This window comes from Zootoca vivipara, chromosome 3, assembly GCF_963506605.1.
Source record: "Zootoca vivipara chromosome 3, rZooViv1.1, whole genome shotgun sequence".
NCBI classification, from domain to species: Eukaryota; Metazoa; Chordata; class Lepidosauria; order Squamata; family Lacertidae; genus Zootoca; species Zootoca vivipara.
Window position 1 is genome coordinate 92970371 of NC_083278.1, and position 20549 is coordinate 92990919.

A 20549-nucleotide genomic window follows, 5' to 3' on the forward strand; every position below is an offset into this window, starting at 1 on the left:
TAAAGGACAAACCTATATCCAAATTTCTTAAGACACAAATAATCCTCTGCTCCAATTTGCATGATAAAGATTTTGGATGACAAATTTGAAGTAAGAACTCCCAAACATAGAAGAAATAAATAAAATACATGCAGAATTGCTTAGTTTTTTTTTCTAATAAGGGCCTTACTTTTATGTGAGAACTTCGGTATCTTATCTCTCATACAAAAAAGACTTTTAGAAGCTCAACATACCATTTGGCTTCAGGCATGATTTTCACATTGGAACCATTCTATTCATTTCTACAATTCAGAAATGTTAGTAGAGAAGAATATGGATATGAGTCACTAGCAAACGAGCAGCAACAAGAACTTTCAAATGAATCCCATTTGTTTCTTTAGTATTATTTTTAAACATGATAAATAAAGCTTCCAGTCAGCTCAGGATAAGAAATCTTCAGCCCAGTTATTCTATTTTATAACATACAAATCAAGCAAATGTGTGGCAAAAAGGTAGCTGTGGTGGGATTAACAATTTCAGCTAGAAGCTGACCTATCTGGAATGCTGTTTCTAGAAAGTGATGCTTGGAAATTTCTTATTGCTCTAGTGACAGTTTTGCTGGGGGGGGGGGCGACGGGTGTGGACACAGGTCCTGGCCTCCATTCTTTGGAACACCTGCATGAAACAACTGGTTGAGGATATCCAGGGACTGGGGTGAAATGTCATCACGCATACAATCGCACTGTATTGCTGTAGTCCTAAGCATATTACTACAGACTAAGTACCATTAAACTTGGTGAGGCTTATTATCTGAGTAAATTTGCTTAGGATCATGAATTAATTTTTCTTACAATCTAATTGAAGGGCCAGTTAAATCAAATACATGATAATTAATTCTGACGAGTGTGTCCATTCCATTTCTGGCTAGGCATTCAAAGTATGAGCTCACTCTTGAATAAGTGTTCAGGTTTCAAATAATATTTTTATCTCCCTAAACCCATAAACCAACTTTAGCAAGGCAGGAATAAGACTTAGAAAGCAGACAACAATAAATTAAGTCATATATGTCACTTTGCTGTGTATAGCATAATGTATTTGTTGCTGAATTAAAAAACCCTCTATCATTTTAATCTGTAGGAAGCATCATATACATAAAGCTCATAACTTGGCTTCCACTGTGTTGTGCCTCCTCCAGGAAGCAGTCAAAATTACGTCATCCTGCTGTCAACTGCCTGTCAGTGGAAACACCTGACATCATCACAGAGAAAGTGAGGTGGATGACCACATTGCTTTTTATCCAGACAGCAACATTTCAGCTAGACACTTCCCATCAGCTTGATGGTCAGCTAAAAGCAGTAGTTCTGGACTAGAAGGGAGAAGAGCAGGGCCAATCATGGGATTGCTTCCTGCATGAATTAAGAATGGTGTTTAAAATGCTTCCTGAGAATGATGAGGGGCACATACTGGCCCAATTCAGACAATGTTTTATCATTATAGGGATGAAAGAAGCTCATATCGCTGTGAAGAGCTTGCAACATAGTTTAGCATTACACCTGAACCCTAAACTATTATTAATCTTAACCAGACGTAGGCAAACTTGGCCCTCCAGATGTTTTGGGACTATAATTCCCATCATCCCTGACCACTGGAGGGCCAAGTTATCCTATGCCTGATCTTAACCATAGTTCTAGTTCACTGAAACAAAATAGCTTCATAATTCATAGATATATGCTGACTTCTTTCAGCTAAACATAGTTAAGACCAAACAGTTTGTCTGATCTTAGACATGATGGTAAACTATGTTTAAAGCAGAATAAAAGCTTCTGAACTCATTCTCCCCATGGTGTGAGTGGAAGAGGAGGAGGAGGAGGAGAGATGAGTGCTTGAGCCATGAGAAGCTAAGTTCATTTTTGTAGTGATAAACCATTGTTTATTGTTACATCAGAATGTGGCTGGTGCATTCAACTGTAACAGAAAACCATAATATGCAAGACAGTACTGAGTTTCAGGCTTGTGCATTCCTTCCTCCCCCTTCCTCTGATGTATAACTTAGTCAATGCTCATGAAAAGAACCTTTCAACTTGGTATTTGTTTATAGTCACACCTTTAGGGTTGCCATATGAACTACAGTTTATTGAGGTTTGCCTAAATCACCCTTCCCCAATTGGGTGCCCTACTGAGGTTTTGGACTACAAGTCCCATCATGTCTGATCATGCTGGCTGAAGCTGATGGGAGTTGTAGTCTAAAACATCTGGAGAGCGCCAGACTTGGGGAAATTGATTCAGATTCTGGGCGTATCACTTTAGCCATTAGCCTAGATACCTAGTTTTTATTGTGTATTGGCCCTACAGAGTAATTTCTAAATGTTTTAAAAGTTTTAAAAACCGTATTTATTCACATGAAGTAAGAGTTGAGCTAGAAAAAAAGCCTAAATTCTTTTTGGTATGTTTTGCTTCTTGGTGGACAAACCACCCAGAATTGCTACCCAACTACTCTAAAATTCTGGATGTCTCAACTCTTTTTTTCTGGGCGGCCCCATTTCCAGCTAAGGGAGGTAAAAAGCAATAGCATTGTTCTGACTCCAAAATATTTTCCTAACTCTATGAATATTATTGCTTCCATGTCAATCATATCTGAGATGACCCCTATTTTCTCACAGCTGTAACACTGGAAGGTGGGGAGTTGATTTATTATTCTCTAAATTGCCCATAATGCTACATGCACGTGTGTGCACATTTCTGCAAGGGATATAAACTATATATCTATATGCGTAGATATCTCTGACTATACATAAGGGTCTGGTGACTTCTGTTTCAGTGTATCTGAAGAAGCGTGCATGCACACGAAAGCTCATACCTATGGCAAACTTAGTTGGTCTCTAAGGTGCTACTGCAATGAATTTTTTTATTTTTTGTTTCGACTACGCCAGACCAACACGGCTACCTACCTGTAACCATGTATATGTAGTTATAGATACAGATATAAACAGTTATGAAAACTGAAAAGCTGCATTAGCTAGTGTCTGAGATGAGCATTGGATGGCCAGTCTCAAATCTATGAAAAGCCAGCCAACCTGGTCATAAGGCAATCCTAGAGACCGTAAACAAATACAAATAAACAGAAAACATACATTTTATAACTTTTCAAACAACAGCAACTGGATGTCATTGTTAGTTACTATGAAGCAGTGGCTGAACATTGTAGGAAAGGCAAGTTCCATACACTATACCAATACTCCTATAGCAGTTTATAAATAACATACAGTAGTTACTTGCACCTAATGTAGCTAGGCTGCTTATCTTCTTTAACAGGCTTCTGTGTGTATATCCCTCCCTGTGTGGGCAATTATGCATGCAAACAGCCACTGATCACACCTGAAGCTGCATGTGTGAACCCTGGTAATCCTGCCCTCTATTAGAGCATCCAATCTCCCTGCTTCCCCTTGGCCCTCCAGGGGGGCCAAGAAATATTCCAGGATCCCAGCTTCTTTTACTGCATAACTTGCTGCTGTTGGATTGAGGTGTTGGCCCACTTGGTGCAGTTCTTGTTGATATTTAGTTTTCTTTTGGTAGGAAAATCTGAAAGTGAGAAATATAACAAAATTTATAATATGCATTTCCCTGATGGTCTTCTACTATTTCATGGATTTGCTAGCTTGTGAAGTGGCAACTTAGCTTTCTTCAATTAAGTTCTTCATCATCATAAGTTTATTTCAATACCGCTTTTTGGCCAAGGCCCCCCCCCCAAAGTGGTGCAAAGATTAATATAATACGATGCAGTAACTACAGTAAATACAAACACAGAAATAAAGGTAAAGGTAAAGGGACCCCTGACCCTTAAGTCCAGTCATGACTGACTCTGGGGTTGCGGCGCTCATCTCGCGTTATTGGCCAAGGGAGCCGGCGTACAGCTTCCAGGTCATTTGGCCAGCATGACAAAGCCGCATCTGGCGAACCAGAGCAGCACACGGAAATGCCATCTACCTTCCCGCTGTAGCGGTACCTATTTATCTACTTGCACTTTGACATGCTTTCAAATTGCTAGGTTGGCAGGAGCTGGGACCGAGCAACGGGAGCTCACCCCGTCGTGGGGATTCGAACTACCAACCTCCTGATCAGCAAGCCCTAGGCTACCCACAGTGCCACCCGTGTCCTCAAACACAGAAGTACAGTACAATAATTCAATAAGAATAATATATAAAAATCCAAGGCACATCAAGTATCACACTCTATACATTCATGAGTAGTATTTGTGCTCTCACCACAATACAACTGCCACCTACTTGCTACTTGCTTGCTCCATCTTCCATGTGACAGCACTTTAGATCAGATCTTTTCAAACTGTGTGTTGCGACATGTTAGTGTGTCGGCTGCAGTGTGTAGGTGTGTCGCGTGAACACTCCCCATGCTTCTTCCAGGGCTTTATCTATTTTTTTTGTATGTGTGCAAACCTTGAGGTTCTCCTAAGCTTGAAGATACCTTCCTCTTGTGTGCTTCCGGTGCTGTTTTGGCTACATAAGAAATCACACATGGAGTATTAGTTTGCTATTAGTAAAGGGAGGAAGAACCAAAACAGGACTGAACTTACCTAATGGCTACACAATGCAATATGAATTTTTTTAGGGACTAGGAGATAAAACTTAGGAGGCATGAGTGGAATACAGTAGCCAAAAGAGGGCACAGCAGGCTGGAACCCTAGTCAGAACAGGAGCACTTCATGCTGCAACTTTTTTTTTTAAAGTTCCATTCATAATGCATTTAAATTTACTAGATTGCTCACATTTTGGGGAGAAGAGAATGGAAGAGATGTTAGTTTGGCTTCTGACTTGAAGCAATTGTGGTTGCTTGAGGTGTTAGGGCAGGAGTGAATAACTTTTCCACATTCCTTTGGGAATATTGGAGATGGTGTACTAGTGGGAAGGGTGATGTGGCGCAAAAATGATTGACATTTTGCAGGAGTGCCCGTCTCTCCACCCTACTCAGTCCCCTCCCCCCATTTTTCTCCTCCATTAGCATAACCTGAAACTGATTGCTTGGCAAGGCTTCACCTCCTTCTGTTTGTTTCAGCTCTGTCCATTCATATTTCCCCACATCCTGTCCACTCTCTGGGTTCTCCCTACCCGTTGCAAGCCCCACCCCCCCACCCCAGCTCACCATGTAGCAGCTACTCCTATTTCTCCACTGCTTTTTCCTCTCTGTCATGCACACACACAATCATGACATGGAAGAGGAGAGCCAGGGTGGCTTTACCACATCACAGAGTCACATACAGTCACCAAGCTGCTGATTCCTTCCTTGCCACTGTGTTATGACATTTCTGGCTTGTTAACCGTTTTGTTTGAAGATCATATTATTTTTTTCTTTTGTTCTGCTTGCTAATATTTAGACTTTGTTTTGAAAAAATTTTATTGGAAACATTTGACTCTTGTGCTTTGTGATGGTTTCATCTTGTAATAATGTGACACCATTGAATGGCCTTTTAATATCTTCTACAACTGATCATTAGATCATTGGATATCATTTTCATTGCTTCCATGCTTAAATCAAAGTTGAACGTTTGTTTTACTGATATTGATTATTCAACTGACTAGCTGATTAATTGATTTGTTTGTATCTCGTTCAGCTGGGAGATGATGAAAGGTATAAAAACAATACCTCCCAATTTAGTTCATTTCACAACTAAATCCAGTCAGAAATCTGAATCAAAATATATATATGAGTCTTGTTCTATTTTAACTGTTGAAAGATAAAATATTTATTTTGTCGGATTAATAGACTGGAATAGCTTCAAAATACTGATAAACAAATAGGACTTTGATAGAAATGAAGCAGAGAAAATAAAAAGTTAAGAAATAAAATTTATTGGGAAGAATAATGCTAATCATGACAAGATACAAGAAGAAATGAAGATTAAACAAGTGAATATGTGTTAGAATGAAACAATAACTGGCCATTGAAGTTACAAGATAGAATCGAAGAGTTAAATAATAAAGTTAGAGTAATTTTTGGAGAGAATACCCAAAGGCTCTTTTGACAAACCATGGTTCTCTTTCATGGTAATATGAGTATAGTCTTTCATTCTTTTTAGGACTGATACCAGAGTTGAGGAAGGGACCCAGGTGGCGCTTTGGTTAAACCACTGAGCCTAGGGCTTGCTGACCAGAAGGTCGGCGGTTTGAATCCCTGTGACGGGGTGAGCTCCCGTTGCTTGGTCCCAGCTCCTGCCAACCTAGCAGTTCGAAAGCACGTCAAAATGCAAGTAGATAAATAGGAACCGCTACAGCGGGAAGGTAAACGGCGTTTCTATGTGCTGCTCTGGTTTGCCAGAAGCGGCTTTGTCATGCTGGCCACATGACCTGGAAGCTATACGCCGGCTCCCTCGGCCAATAATGCGAGATGAGCGCGCAACCCCAGAGTCGGTCACGACTGGACCTAATGGCCAGGGGTCCCTTTACCTTACCAGAGTTGAGGCTCCTTTCTGCCATAAAGCTAGATATTCTGGTTTAGATAAAAGACTGCATGATACATGGGCCAGATTGCATAATGATGTTTCAAGAAAATCAATACAATGTATGGTTTGGGAGAACCTTTGAAATGTTATGTAACTCTCTTGTTCAATTATTATCTAATGCTTACAATATTCTCTATAAGAGGAGTCAGTTAAAGCTTATTACTTCAGTCTTACAATGAAAATCAATTTGTGACAGGAGACGTTTCCCTTTTTAAGTTTATTACCATATTGTTTTCCAGAATCACACTTTGCATGTTTAATCTTTAGCACAAGGATAAAGAATTTTTTTTTAATTTTAAAAATAGGCTTTATTTCTTTTCTTAAAAACATAACAAATTCATAAACAGTAAACAATTATAAACAATTATAAACAAACAAATACAAACCTATAAACACAAAAAAGACTAACTAACAAACAAAATTATACAGATCAACAGTAATCCACATCAGTACATTTACATTAAAAAAACCATTCTTCCCAACCAGTTATACATCACTTTTCTTATAAACTCTCTCTTACTTGCAATATCTTTTCTTATTCTTCGATAAAGGATAAAGATTTTTGGTGCTGATTTTTGCAATAAGCATCTAGCTTTCTAGATTCAGAATCTAGCTTGATTCTGAAAGAAGAGAATTTGGGGCAAATGTAACTTCTTAATTTGGGGTTGTGCTAGGAGCAACGTTAACAGGGCAGTTTCAAAGGACATTTGGTGAGAAATCATGAAGGTTTGGGGATCAATTTGTAATGTAAGTAGTTGGCTTTGAACTGTGGAACTGTATAACAACATTTGGTCTGTACATGTAAATTGTGGTTAGATCCTCTAGGTTTAGTTTGTGTTGATTTTTTGATTTTTTTTAAAAAAAATCAAAGGCTTGGATCCCAAGTGTCCTTCCATTTCTGAAAGGGCTTTCAAGGCAGTGGAGGTTCCTGTTGGCAGAAGGCAAATTTGGCTAATTTCCCCATGCAGCCCCCACATTCCATCCCAACACTGTTGGGTCCGTCAACCCTCTGTAACAGGTATGTAGAGGATGGGTGGATCTTCAGCAGGGAGGGAAAATCAGTGAAAACCAGCTCCTCCCAACCCTTCCACCAATGGAAGCATCCCATGACTGGAGTTTTGCTCACAGCAACTCGGGAGTCAATTCAAAATACTGAAATTGCATAGACATATATAACAGAGAATAATGAGTGGGAATATACAAATATCAAAATAAAAATTAAGATTTCCTATCATTCTGCAAAAAAGAGGAATCACCTTAAAGTGAATGTCAATGCTGATTTAATTCAGTTATCTAACACACATTTATACAAATGTGGATACAAAACAAGTTATTTAGAAAAGGAGTACCGGTATATAAAAAGGAGAACAGTGCCATAAGGTAATTAGTATGCATCATCATATCTGTTCAAATAATACTGGCAACAAATATAAGACTAATTTCCCTAACATGTCAGTAATGTAAAATACATGAAGTATCCATAGAGCAACATTAACTGTTCTGATGACATACCAGTAATAATGACTTCAACATAGAACTATTGTGCATTGGAGTAGATGACTTCTAAGGTCCCTTTCAACTCTATGATTATATGATTCTATAAGTGGTTAATTGTATGGTTTATACCTGGGTTTGGTAATATAATTTATATACAAAAATATATGCTAAACAGGCCCTTTTAAAATTTAAAGTCTATTCTGTGTTAGAAAGTACCTGAATGTGTAATGTGTGTCTGTGTACATTTGTGTTTGTGTGATGTATCACTATTACCTTGAGACAGTATGCCAAGGTCAACTCCTTATCCTTTGATTATGGACTAGTAATCAAGTTAAAATCTGCAGTGCCTTGTTTTCATTGTGTTTTGTCCTCATAATATAAACATGCTTACATTCCTCTAATATTTGATTTTTCTAAGCATTTGACTACTTATCCAATACATTGTGTGTGTGTGTTTTGAAAGGCTGTTTGTAAAGCATTTTCAATACTGCAGTTTGTCTCAAAATAACTACAGGTAAAGTGATCTGCTGAAGTTTTTTAAAAAAAAGAATTAAAAATGCATCATGTATCCAGCAGACTGGAACGTTTTATAATGTATCATGTCAAAATATAATTAGGATGAGTGTAAATTGAATATTGCAGGTATTAAGAAAAGTAATGGAAGGATCTGAAGGCTTTCTTGCATTTGCAGAGAAGCAAGTCCTCACATTTATTTTTGTGTGATGTATGAATTCTCTCTCAGAGGCAGGTCAGCCTATGAGCACATGGGAAATCCTCCTTCCCCTGGTGTGAAGGCAAGACCAGCCAGGAAACAAAGGAGATGAACTTTCCTCTTGTCTTCTGCTTGTACACAGATAGCAAAACCAATCTTACACTTATATTCAGTCAAAAAAGTGAGGAAGCTAGCTGGCTAGGTTTTGTCCCCCTCCCCCATGTAATCCATTCTCTTTTAGTTTAGATGGATCCAATAATATTTATAGTAAAGAAAATCAAGGAATGCAGGGCACTTCATAAGTTATGTGTATAGTATGTATGCCTTATGAGCTGCCTTGGTCCATAAGAAAAATCAAAGAGCATATTTGGGCAATATTTTTATTAGGCCAAACAGAATATCACAGAAGTGTGCAGGATTGAAAGCATGCACATTATCATCTCATATTTTGGCTGGCCTAATAAAAGTTCTAAAATTATAGTGTGTAAAGGTGAGACAAATGTGCTTTTAAAGACACACACACTGGTATAAAATGATGTGCTCATACAATTGAGTTCTATGGAGAAAAATAATGGTTTTCAGCTGGAAAGACTGCCGAGAGGATCATAACTTGCTCTACTTGCTCTCCCAGGCAAAAATAGTATTTAGGGAGAACATTCATTTATTTACTAACTTGGTTTTTTTTTTAATGACTGCCATTCATTCCTAGAGCGGGAAGAAATGCACTTTGGAATGCTGCTGTAAACTACCCCACACCCCTGAAACTAGATGGCTCAACTAAGAGGGATCCATAGAAGTGGTGCAATGTGCATTCACTTCTCTACTCTTGAGTTGCTGTGATATGGGAATTTGTTTCTGCATTGCCTGTTACATTGACAAGCATTTTTGCCAGTCTAGAATAAACATGAATACATCCTAGTTTTCCATTCAGCATAGATTAGAACCCCCAAAATTATAGTTCTGGGGAAATATTACCGAGATCATATAAACAGAGATTAATTACACATTAACACTCCTTTACTTATCTCTCTCCTCGGTTTATATACCCCGGTTAAAAGAATTCTCAGCCACATAACTGAACAATGTATTCTCCATTAATGTTATAGTTAGCAGTGCTTAAGGTTTCTCTATGCTGTAATCAGGCATTCCCAACAGCAGCTTGATGTCAGATAGTAAACATCCTATTACAGAAAGAAGCAGCTTAGGCCTGCAGTGAATTTTCTGCTTTTTCTAAACACAGGATCCATAATCCTAGAACGTTTCAAAAAACAAAAGAATTTATTTTCTCCCTTTCCCACCCATTTTAAAGTTTATTATGGTTTAGGATCTCACAATCCAAATTTGATGAACATGGTGACATTCCCAGTTTTAGAGCTGGCAGTATCAGGCAGCTACTGGACATTCCAGTTGGCAGGTTGAGTCGGCTGGCATGGGTGGGGTTGGGGGTATAACCAACTTGTCACAGTTCCCAACATGTTGTCACTCTTCCTAATTAAGTTAATAAAACCTGCAAATTAACTGAGGCTGTCTAGTTTGTTTTTCAGCCCAGAACAAATCCCACTGCCCTGCTTTAACATGATTTTCCCCCTACTTTGCTGTTCTCCTTTACTCTTACAATTTGGTAACATTTATTATGATATACACAATAGAGTTGCACCACTAAATGCTGTTACTGGTGCCCACAGGGAATTATGCAAAGACTTGCAACCACCTGATATAATTCAGAAGTTGAGTTTTAAGAAGTGTTCCTCTTGGGTTTTTCAGGATTCAATAGTCACAAAATTGGCTGGCTCCATGTTTTACTGTATATGACTTTGGCAAGGCAGTCTTTGTCTTATATAACTGGGTCCCTGGCTACCATTAAAAATTTCCCTCAGTGCCTGTGCCATGTGCTCCATAGTACTGTGAGAAATTTAAAATGGCAGGCAGCTGCTATACCTACTAACTGGTGGTGCAGACTCAAGGTCAGCATCAGCAATGGGACCTCTTGAGGTGCTTGAGACCCGGGAGCAGCTGAAGGATGACTGGGGCTGAAGTTCTAGTTACAGGTAGGTAGCCATGTTGGTCTGAGTCAAAAAAAAAATCCTTCAGTAGCACCTTAAAGACCAACTAAGTTTTTATTTTGGTATGAGCTTTCGTGTGCATGCACACTTCTTCAGATATACTGAAACAGAAGTAGCCATACCCTTATGTATATTCAGAGGGTGGGGGGTGGGGGGAATGGGTGATGGGCTGATAGGAGTGGTAAACCTGTTGGTGACTGTTAACGACTGTTAATGACTGCAATTGGTCTTGCGGGGGGGGAGCAAGGGCTGAGGTGCTAAGGAAAGCCACCTGGTATGAACAGAGACATAGGATTCTTATCTCATTATACATGATCAAGCTTTCCTTAGCACCTCAGCCCTTGCTTCCCCCCCCCCCCGCAAAACAGTCACCAACAGGTTTACCACTCCTATCATCACCCATTCTCACCACCCCCACCCTCTGAATATACATAAGGGTCTGGCTACTTCTGTTTCAGTGTATCTGAAGAAGTGTGCATGCACACGAAAGCTCATACCAAAATAAAAACTTAGTTGGTCTTTAAGGTGCTACTGAAGGAATTTTTTTATTTTGGTGCTGAAGTTGGCACTGACCACAATCAGAAGTGTTGGATTTGTCTTGATATGAAAGCAAAAATTAATAAAAGTAGTAGCCATGGCTACAACAGGATAAGATACAAAATCAGCCAGGAAGAACCCCTGCAAAAAAAAGCAAAAGCAGCAAGTGGAAAATATTTAATTTAATTTAATTTAATTTAATTTAATTTTTTTTGCTATATTGCAGGGGTGAGGGATGTTTTCAGCCCAAGGACTGTATTCTCTTCTAGGCAATCTTATGGAAGCCAAATGGGTGATGTTATAGGCCAAAAGTAGGCAAAGTTGAAAGGGCTCATAGGCCACAGGATAGCCACCCCTATTTTAATTAGTCAGAAGGAAAGTAGAGTTCTCCTTAACTTTCTGTTTCTTAATTGTGAGATTCCTAGGTTGAACCTTTGACACTCCTGTGCACTTCTAACCTTCCTGAGCAAACTATTCTCCCAACAACTTTTGACCTGTCTGTGCAGAAGTTTCCTGTGCATACTTTTAACTTTCCTGTTAACATGTATCCCTGTGTAGAAGAACCTTTCATACACAAAACAACAATTTTACAGTCCAAACCATACACAGAACCCCAAAAAGAGTGTGGTTGAAAGTCCTATTCCTTCACCAGATGTCATGGAGAACTCTGGTTTAAACAGCCCTGGATTGAAATGCTGGAGCTGGTGTGCTAGTGGGGAGAAGCAATGCAGAAATGCATAGACCCAATACTCGTTCCCAGTTTGCTAAACCATTTCTCTCTTAAGAAGAATTATATCTCTTAAGAGTTGATTCGCACGTGCAGGTAGATCATCGCTTGATATCAAGTCAGCTGCTGAGTGTTGGGCTATGGTCAAGATCAGGCATCCCCAAACTTCGGCCCTCCAGATGTTTTGGACTACAATTCCCATCTTCCCCGACCACTGGTCCTGTTAGCTAGAGATCATGGGAGTTGTAGGCCAAAACATTTGGAGGACCACAGTTTGGGGATGCCTGGTCAAGATACCGGTAATAGTATTTTGTGTACATTTTAAAAAAACCCAAACACATTTATATCCCACCCTTCTTCCAATTTGCTCAGGGTGATGTGAACAATTCTCGCTTAACCTCAAAATAATTATGTGAGGTGGCTTAGGCTGAGAGATAATGACTGTCCCAAAGTCACCCAGTCCTTGTTTAACACTGTGATCACTACACCACACTATAGCAGCAGCATATATACTGAGAAGGGCTTCATGTTAAGCATTGCATGCAGAAGGAGCCAAATTTAGACCCTGACATCACAAAGTAAATGGTTCTTACTGCAGGGCTGGAAATAACTTCTCCCTAACATGTTGAGAGAGCCAATCCCAGGCAAAAGAGGCACAGCTGTGCTAGGTTGAGCAATAATCTTACTCAGGGTAAAGCATCTTCAAACCTAAGGTGAGCATATGAATCGTACTGCACCTCAGATTTTTATAAGAGTAATGTTTTCAGTGATATGTACTGCTATTCCATGGATATAATTTTCCACAGTGATAAAACAATGCAAATCTCTGTGACATAGGTCCCCCCCCCAGTACTCATGTGTAGCTCTCAATGGATTTTGTCATGTTTGAGAATCAAAAGAAGGCTACACTCCTTGATATGAATACAATGACTCATCTTCTTTAGACTTTAAAGAATAATTGCAGTCTATGGTCTTTAAGAATGCTGCACATTGATATTGCCATTGTATCCGATCATTTACCTATTTTAATGCATTGAATATGGCATCATTTCTTTTTTCATATTGTGAAGAAACTATTTTGCTGTGTTGTTAGCATCCATTCCAAAAGCATTTATCTCATTGATGGTTTTTGCATCATTGCTCATGGAAACTCTTTTTCAGTATCAAATGATTCTCCAATTTAGTGTATTCTTTAGTGCTTCTTTAGTGTATTGTAAAATTGTAAACAATGTGCAGCTATCTTTTGCTTTGCTTATTAGAAGCTCATGAGTTACTTCCAGCATAAACACACAAAGTACAAAAGTGCAATTGGTTTCAGTAACACATTCTATCTGAGCAACTCAGGGTCTCTCTCTCTCTCTCTCTCTCTCTCTCTCTCTCTCTCTCTCTCTCTCTCTCTCGGATAGCCATTTCTAGTTAAATAAATATTCATTTTACAATCCTTCCATCTCTGTTCATTCACTCTTATTCCAATTGGCAAGATTTACATTTTGTGTTAAGAAGTAATAAGTGTGGCAAACCTCTCTATCTCAGCAGTCCAGAACTGCCCAGCAGACTTTAGATGCAGTCAGCATTAAGTAAACTTCAAAGAAGCAGTAAATGTCTGCTATACAGAATAACACTTCCATTGCAGTATCAAAAAGCTGTCCTCCTTTGTCCAATCTTTGGTCTTCCTGAGCCTTGGCCCATTGATTAGAAGTAAGCATAAACATTTCCCCAAACATGGCAGGCTTTCATAAAGAAATGGACATAAAAATGAATCTGAGAAACTTGTATTTGCATTTTGAATCTTAGTTTATCCTAGAGTGATTTCTTCCTGACCCTTGTTAGGTTACCAGATTTGTCAATGCTAATTCTTATATTTGCTGCTAGCCGCTAACTAGTAATGGCTAGGAAATTGTTAAGGACTTTTAAAAATCCTGATCGTCAGTTTCCCCAGAATCTAGCACAGTAGACTTGCTTATGCAAGGTCTGGTGATCAGCAGTCTGGAAACAATCCTCAGGCAGATTGGTCTGTCTACTGATCAGCTGGGTCAGACACAATTAATGACAGACACAATGCTGCTTACCTCTGTATGTTATATGACCACAAATAAAGTTCTGGATCATGGATAAAGCAGACAATTTCTCCCAGGCTGGCAGTGTGTGTTGACAACAATTACGTTTAAAAATGCCTCATTTCTTTTCTAAGGTACATGCTTTTAACCTTTGTTCCCTCAACTTAAGTTGTAGTCGCCTGTCCATTCTATACCCTGCCCTCTAGCCCATTTATTCTCACAACAGAACTAGCTCAGTTCTAACTCTGATAATGCCTTCATTCTGAGCAAATTTCTAATTCCCATAAAGGTTTGTATCATAAAACAAGCCAGCATGCTTTCAGTAAAGTTTCTGCTGGGCTTTAAATCATAGGGGCATGTTTTCCTGTTTAGATTGAGTAAGACTTTCATTTTTGTAATGCTCCCATAAAACAGTTATGCTGCGTGAGCTGGACGCAGATCTCACTCAAACCCATTTTTTTAGTGGCAGTACTGCTGATTGTAACAATGTTCTCCACAGCTTGTAACAGTGTAAGTCAATCAGAATAATATCTCATCCCCTCGAAGCCCAATACCCTAGCATTCTGTAGCCACTTCAGGTCTATTAGAAATTTCTTATTACTAATAATTAATTTTAATTAATTAATTAGATTTCTATCCCACTCTTCTTCTGAAGATCACAGGGTGGTTTACAATGTAAAAAAAACAACAACCATAAAAACAAACAAAAACAATAACACTCGGTCTTGGCCGGGAAGGGTGGGATACAAATAAAAGTTTATTATTAGTAGTATTAGTATTCAGACAGATTAAAAGGCCACAGTTTAAGTAGCCAAAGGCCTGGGAGAAGAATGTTTTTGCTTGTCGCCTAGAGATATGTAACGAAGGTGCCAGGCAAGCCTCCCTGATTGGGGAGAGCATTCCACAATGGGAAGCCACCACAAAAATTAAGGTGATATCATTAAAGCGATATGGCCAATGTTGTAAAATATTGCAGCTTATAATTTAATAATACACAAATTATAATTTGGGCCTATCTTTTTAAGATACCAATGTATCTGATATATTAAAATATATATCCAATGAAGTAAGTCTGATTTAAGCCTTGATTGTGTGTTAAAAGGGGGAAGAGATTGATGGAACATATATACAACCCAACTCTCTTTTGACAGGCAGTACAGTAATGTGAATTAGAACTATATTAGAAAATATGGGCTCCGGTCCAAGGACCCCTGTGCAAACACATTTCTGTGTATCCACGATGCACTGATTTTTATCCCTCAGCTATAGCTAAGAATGCAACACAGCACATCAGAGAGTCCTGCAAAACTCAGGGACTTCAACCCAGATGGTGGGTCTCCCTAGGCATATATGACTATCCTTAGGCATACATCAAAATGCATATCACTCCCACATGGAGATCTTTGGATCCCAGTAATGGATTTGAAATATTTCGTAATTTATTTTTCATTACGCTTGTATTCCAACAAGGAGCTCATGTTAGAATACATGGTCTGCCCCCCCCCCCCCGCTTTTTAATCTTCACAACAACCATGTGGCATAGATTAGGCTTAAAGTGAGGTTCATGGCTGAGTTGGGGTTGGAACCTAAGTCTACTTGACCCTAGTCAGGCACTCTAAGCACTACATCACACTGACATATTCTCTGCAAATAAATTAATTATCCCCAGACATTCTTAGCATGCTTTTTTCACACAATCAGTATTGTTAAAAAATGGGAAAGCTTTTGTTCTTTACCTCTTTTGCAAGTCACGTTTTAGAAAGAAGTCATATGATCTAACATCAGGCGGTGTATTTGTGTGTGTGTGTGTGTGTGTGTGTGTGTGAGATGATTAAAAGTCATGAATTCATGCATTAAACTAGGAAGCACTGGCAGAGGAAGAGGAGTGCAAGGGAAGCGCCCCGCCCCCAGCAGCACGATCCTGGTGGGGTGCCATTGCAGTTGCCTCCCCACCCGCGCTGGGCACCATGCCCCCGGGATGCGCGCCAGCCCCGTCCCCGCCTGCTCTCTGCCCCCCGGTGCCAGAGCATGAAGCTCTGCCACTGCTAGGAAGGAGCACTTTTGGAAAACCAGTACAACTAGATGAACAGTTTCAAAAACACATAGTTCTTGAAATATATTTATCAATATATTATGATTTGTATCACAGATTCTCTCCTTAAAGATTGTCACATTTGGGCTTGTGTTTTCTTGTAATGAGGTTGAGGATGGTCATAGTGTGAATGAGTAGTTACATGTGCACATGGCTATATAAGACTGAACTACCTTGGCAACACTTTTTAGAGTCATTATGTCATGGGAATCACTGCCATCCCATGTAATCATGTATACATGCATATACTTCCAGTTCATACATCATAGTACTCCTAAATATGCATAACTAAGACATTCTTATTGGAGGAATTTTAGCACTCCTATCACATGTGCAAACCAGCCCTAATTTGTTTTCATCGTGTACTTATTCCTATAATCAAATTTGGCAATGTTTGGAATTGCTTTAAGTGTAACCAAAGGTCTAATTGTGTGAAGTACTGTATAACTTTTTACTCCCATCATCCCCCTTTTGCTCCAGGTGCTCATAAGTTTCAAAAGCTTGCTGCATGGGGATATTTAGCATTTCAACCAGAAGCTCAAAGCCTGCTGGGCAAATGCAGCTATTTATTGTATATTATAGCTCTCTTGATTATGGTTTAATCTGCAGTCTAAGTATACTTGCTTGTTTGTTTCTAACTCCATTTGTTCTCAATGCATAGGTGTACAATACTGCAAACATAATACATTTTACATTAATTTGATCATTGTTGTGTATAGATCCACATAGGCTGATAGCATTTGAGATCTCTTTGGCTAAATGCCTGGGTGGTTATGGGGTGCCTAACTGCCATCAACTTGAAAAACTTGTGTTTTGTTCAATATCTTCAGCTCATTCACACTGTATACATGCATGCAGTGCACTTTACACACACATACATACACACTTTCTGATGTATATGTATTATGCTCAGTGTAGACTATACAGATGAGGGGCTTTTATATTGGATTTTTACCAATGAAGTTCTTTGAAGACAAAGCTGTAAAATTGAATTTAAAATAGTGTATGATCAGATGTCTGGGCAAATGGCCTTCAGTGTGACCTGATTTCCATATTGCTGCCACACTGAACTCTAAACAGGACTGTCTATATTATCATATAAATATTTGATTATTACTTTCAAAAGTAAATTGTTTGGAACCCTGAAGGATGCTTGGAACAATGAAACATTCTAAGTAAGTACATATTAGATGTATGTATATGTTATTACAGATACAGCTGGTTTAAAAGGATTATTATTTATGTTAGCTTTGAAAATGCCGGGATGTTGTTTTAAGCTAGAATCCTAAATAGAATTACCAGTACTGTACATCAGTCCCACAGTAGATAGTAGAAATTACTTCTGAGTAAATATGCATAGGTTTGCACAGCATATTTTCTTACATCTGTTTTTTTCCCATGTTAGGTGAATACTAGCAATTTATCCCTGCACCATATGGATATTGTTTGGTGAGGGCTGTTCCTGACAGGGAACGATTGGTTGAAGTTATAGACTTATATAAGTTTGTGTGTATATAATAGCTGGTCCAGAAAATGCAATTACAAGGAAATTGTTGGACTGCTGATTCCTCTAGTGATTTCTAAACTAGAAACTAGTTCAAGGTATGTTAAACTGCATGACCAAGACTGAGAAAGCAGGAGATACTTTGAGGCTGCTTCTGTATGGCACTAATAGGATGTTATAAAATAAGGAGAACCTGTTGTGCTGTATGGAGCATTATAGTATTCTGAAATAAATGGCATCTCACAATCCAGTACCACCGGTACTGACAGCATATAAATCAATTGTGCAAGAGTACTTCATGTGAGGTGTCAATTTGTTGCAGGAGAAATCTACCCACCATACAATCTGGATGCTGTATTCTTTTTCTCCCTGACAGTACTTGGCAACAGCCTGGCAGGAGCATTTGACACTGAATCTGGGCTGGAGCACACATTACAACTGTCATGGGAATGACACCAAAAATGGTATCCCTAAAGTGACAGATCTGCCTCTGTGCTGTAATGTACAAAAACACTTACTGCCTGGAGTTTTGCCACCACATTACAGATCACCCTGCCCTTGCTCCAGGTTCCTGGTGGTCAAGAGTAGGTGGTGATGGAGATTAACAGTGGATGGGAGGTTACCACAGAGTATTTGTATGTGTTACACCTGGGAGACACAACCATTTTAGGTGACATTTCTTAGGCACTAGTGATGTGCTCCACTGCCTCCAGTTTGACAACCTGTTATGTGCTACTGAACCCACCATAAGTCAGTGTGGTTAGAATGTTGGACTAAGAAAACCAAGTTCAAATTCTCAAGCCATGAAGCTCCCTGGTCATTGATCGCTGGAACAGTCACCATTGTCTCAGTCTGTCTAACATGCCTCAAAGTTTTTTCTGAGGTTTAAAATGGGTGGGGGGAGAAGTTTGAGCTGCCTTGAATTCCTTGGAAGAAAGGTGGGATAGATAAGTAATAAACAGGCAATTTGTTGTGATGACTGCTACTGTTGCTCAGCAATGCTTCCAACATGCATTAGGATTAGTACATTACAACTCCAAAAGTATATATATATATATATATATATATATATATATATATATATATATATACACACACACACACACACACACACACACACACACACACATACATTGCTTGAACCAACATAGGAATCTGCCTTATATGGAATCAAACCATTGGTTCATTTAGTGCTACAATGACTGGCAGCCAAGCACCTAATTTTAGGTAGGGGTCAATTCCAGACCTATCTGAAGAGGCTAAGGACTGAACCCAGAGCCTTTTGCGTGTGAATAATGTGCTCTGCTATTAGAACTACAGCCCTTTCCTACGGTAGATACTTGCTAGTGGAATTAATCTGGTTATTGTTTCAAAATCTGGCAACCGATGATGGCTATGCCACATCAACACTATGCCAGAATTTTCCTGTTAGTTGGACGTTATTCAGACAGTAGACTATGAGTCAAATAAATGGACCGCCATTAAGAAAAGTACATGGGAAAGAGCTCCACCTGAAGCTCCATTTTAGGCATAAATAACAGACATATATCTTTCATCACAAGTTCAAGCAGCAGTTTTCATAGTGTCATGAAAAATTGGGGAGGAAATAAAAAGACATTTCCTGCTATGCACACACAGGTCTTTCCACAGGCATCGACTTTGGCCATGGTTCTTTGGTGGATGTTGACTACCATATGACAAACACTGTTGAAACCAACTGATGCATACGCTACTGAAACCAAGTAACTAATCATAACATTACATAACAAATGAGATCTGCCCACAGTTTTTTAAATATTCTCACATCTTCATATGACATAGGCAATTAATTACAGTTTGAGATATCGATTTGAGCGATTTGGGTTATCCTAGAAGCACTATTTCTGTGGCAAGAGCAGAGCAAATCAATCCTTTGGGTTCCAGATTTGGAAATAATTTCCAGTCTGTAGTTCTATTATTGTAATAACTAATAAATATTGGATGTAATAAAAGCAGTTTAAGCAATCTTTTATTACGTTTGAAATTTTAGTAGCTGGGTGAAAAAATAAAAATGCATCCCCCAAACGGGTTCTCACCCCCCCACCTTTTGTCCAGGCACTGGGGTATGTTCACTTGTGTAATGAAAACACAGTAGACAAACATTCAACGTGGTTAATCAGATGAATGGGAAAAGACAAATGAGGAAATCATTGGGATTTGGCAAGATCCACTGACTGGATCTGCGTATTTTGATTATGGAATAATGCCTGGGAGGAACGGTGCCAGTTGCAGGATATGTTGGGCTCTCTAAATGCTGGTGGATTCTTTGCACAAACAGGCAATAGTATTTTCTCACCCACCCATCAAGCCCCTTTAAGAACAGCAGCAGCAGCAAGAAACAACACACGCAGCCACACAGGCAGACTCAAATCAATGCAAATACAACCGAGCAGGCTGCTAACGATCACCATTTTTATGCATAAGACGATCTTCGGGCATTATTACATATATATTTATATATTTTTAAAAAAATGCATGCGAGAAAAGTGCACATACCAAGTAATGATCTCAGAGAGAGAGAGAGGAGGGGGGGAACCTGGCAGCTTCCCCCTTCTCCTGCCAAGTTATCATTGAGAAAACAGACAGGCAGAGTGACGTCCTGGGTCAGACTGAGTGCGGATCGACTCTACCAAGGAAACAGGGAGGCCCGTGCATCCTTCGAGTGCCCACCGCCGCCTTTCTCCCCCTCACAGCCGGCTTCGCCTGGTGCGGAGCAGCCGTTTAAATGGACCCCGTGCTGCGGGAGACCCCGCCGATCTCCGGGCGAGAGCTCGAGGAGGTGGCCTCAAGCTGCCTCGGGCAGGCATCTCCCCCCTTTCTCCGGCTGAGGT

The 20549-nt window shown here is 39.4% G+C and overlaps 1 long non-coding RNA gene across 1 annotated transcript; it reads right to left on the minus strand.

Moving 5' to 3' along the window:
• Nucleotides 1–613: 613 nt before the first annotated feature.
• Nucleotides 614–20469, minus strand: LOC118083176 (uncharacterized). Its single transcript, XR_004692345.2, has 3 exons — nucleotides 20215–20469; nucleotides 4263–4490; nucleotides 614–3558 (listed from the first exon to the last, which is right to left on the minus strand). It is a non-coding gene; the product is annotated as an uncharacterized LOC118083176 (long non-coding RNA).
• Between the last annotated feature and the right edge of the window lie 80 nt (nucleotides 20470–20549).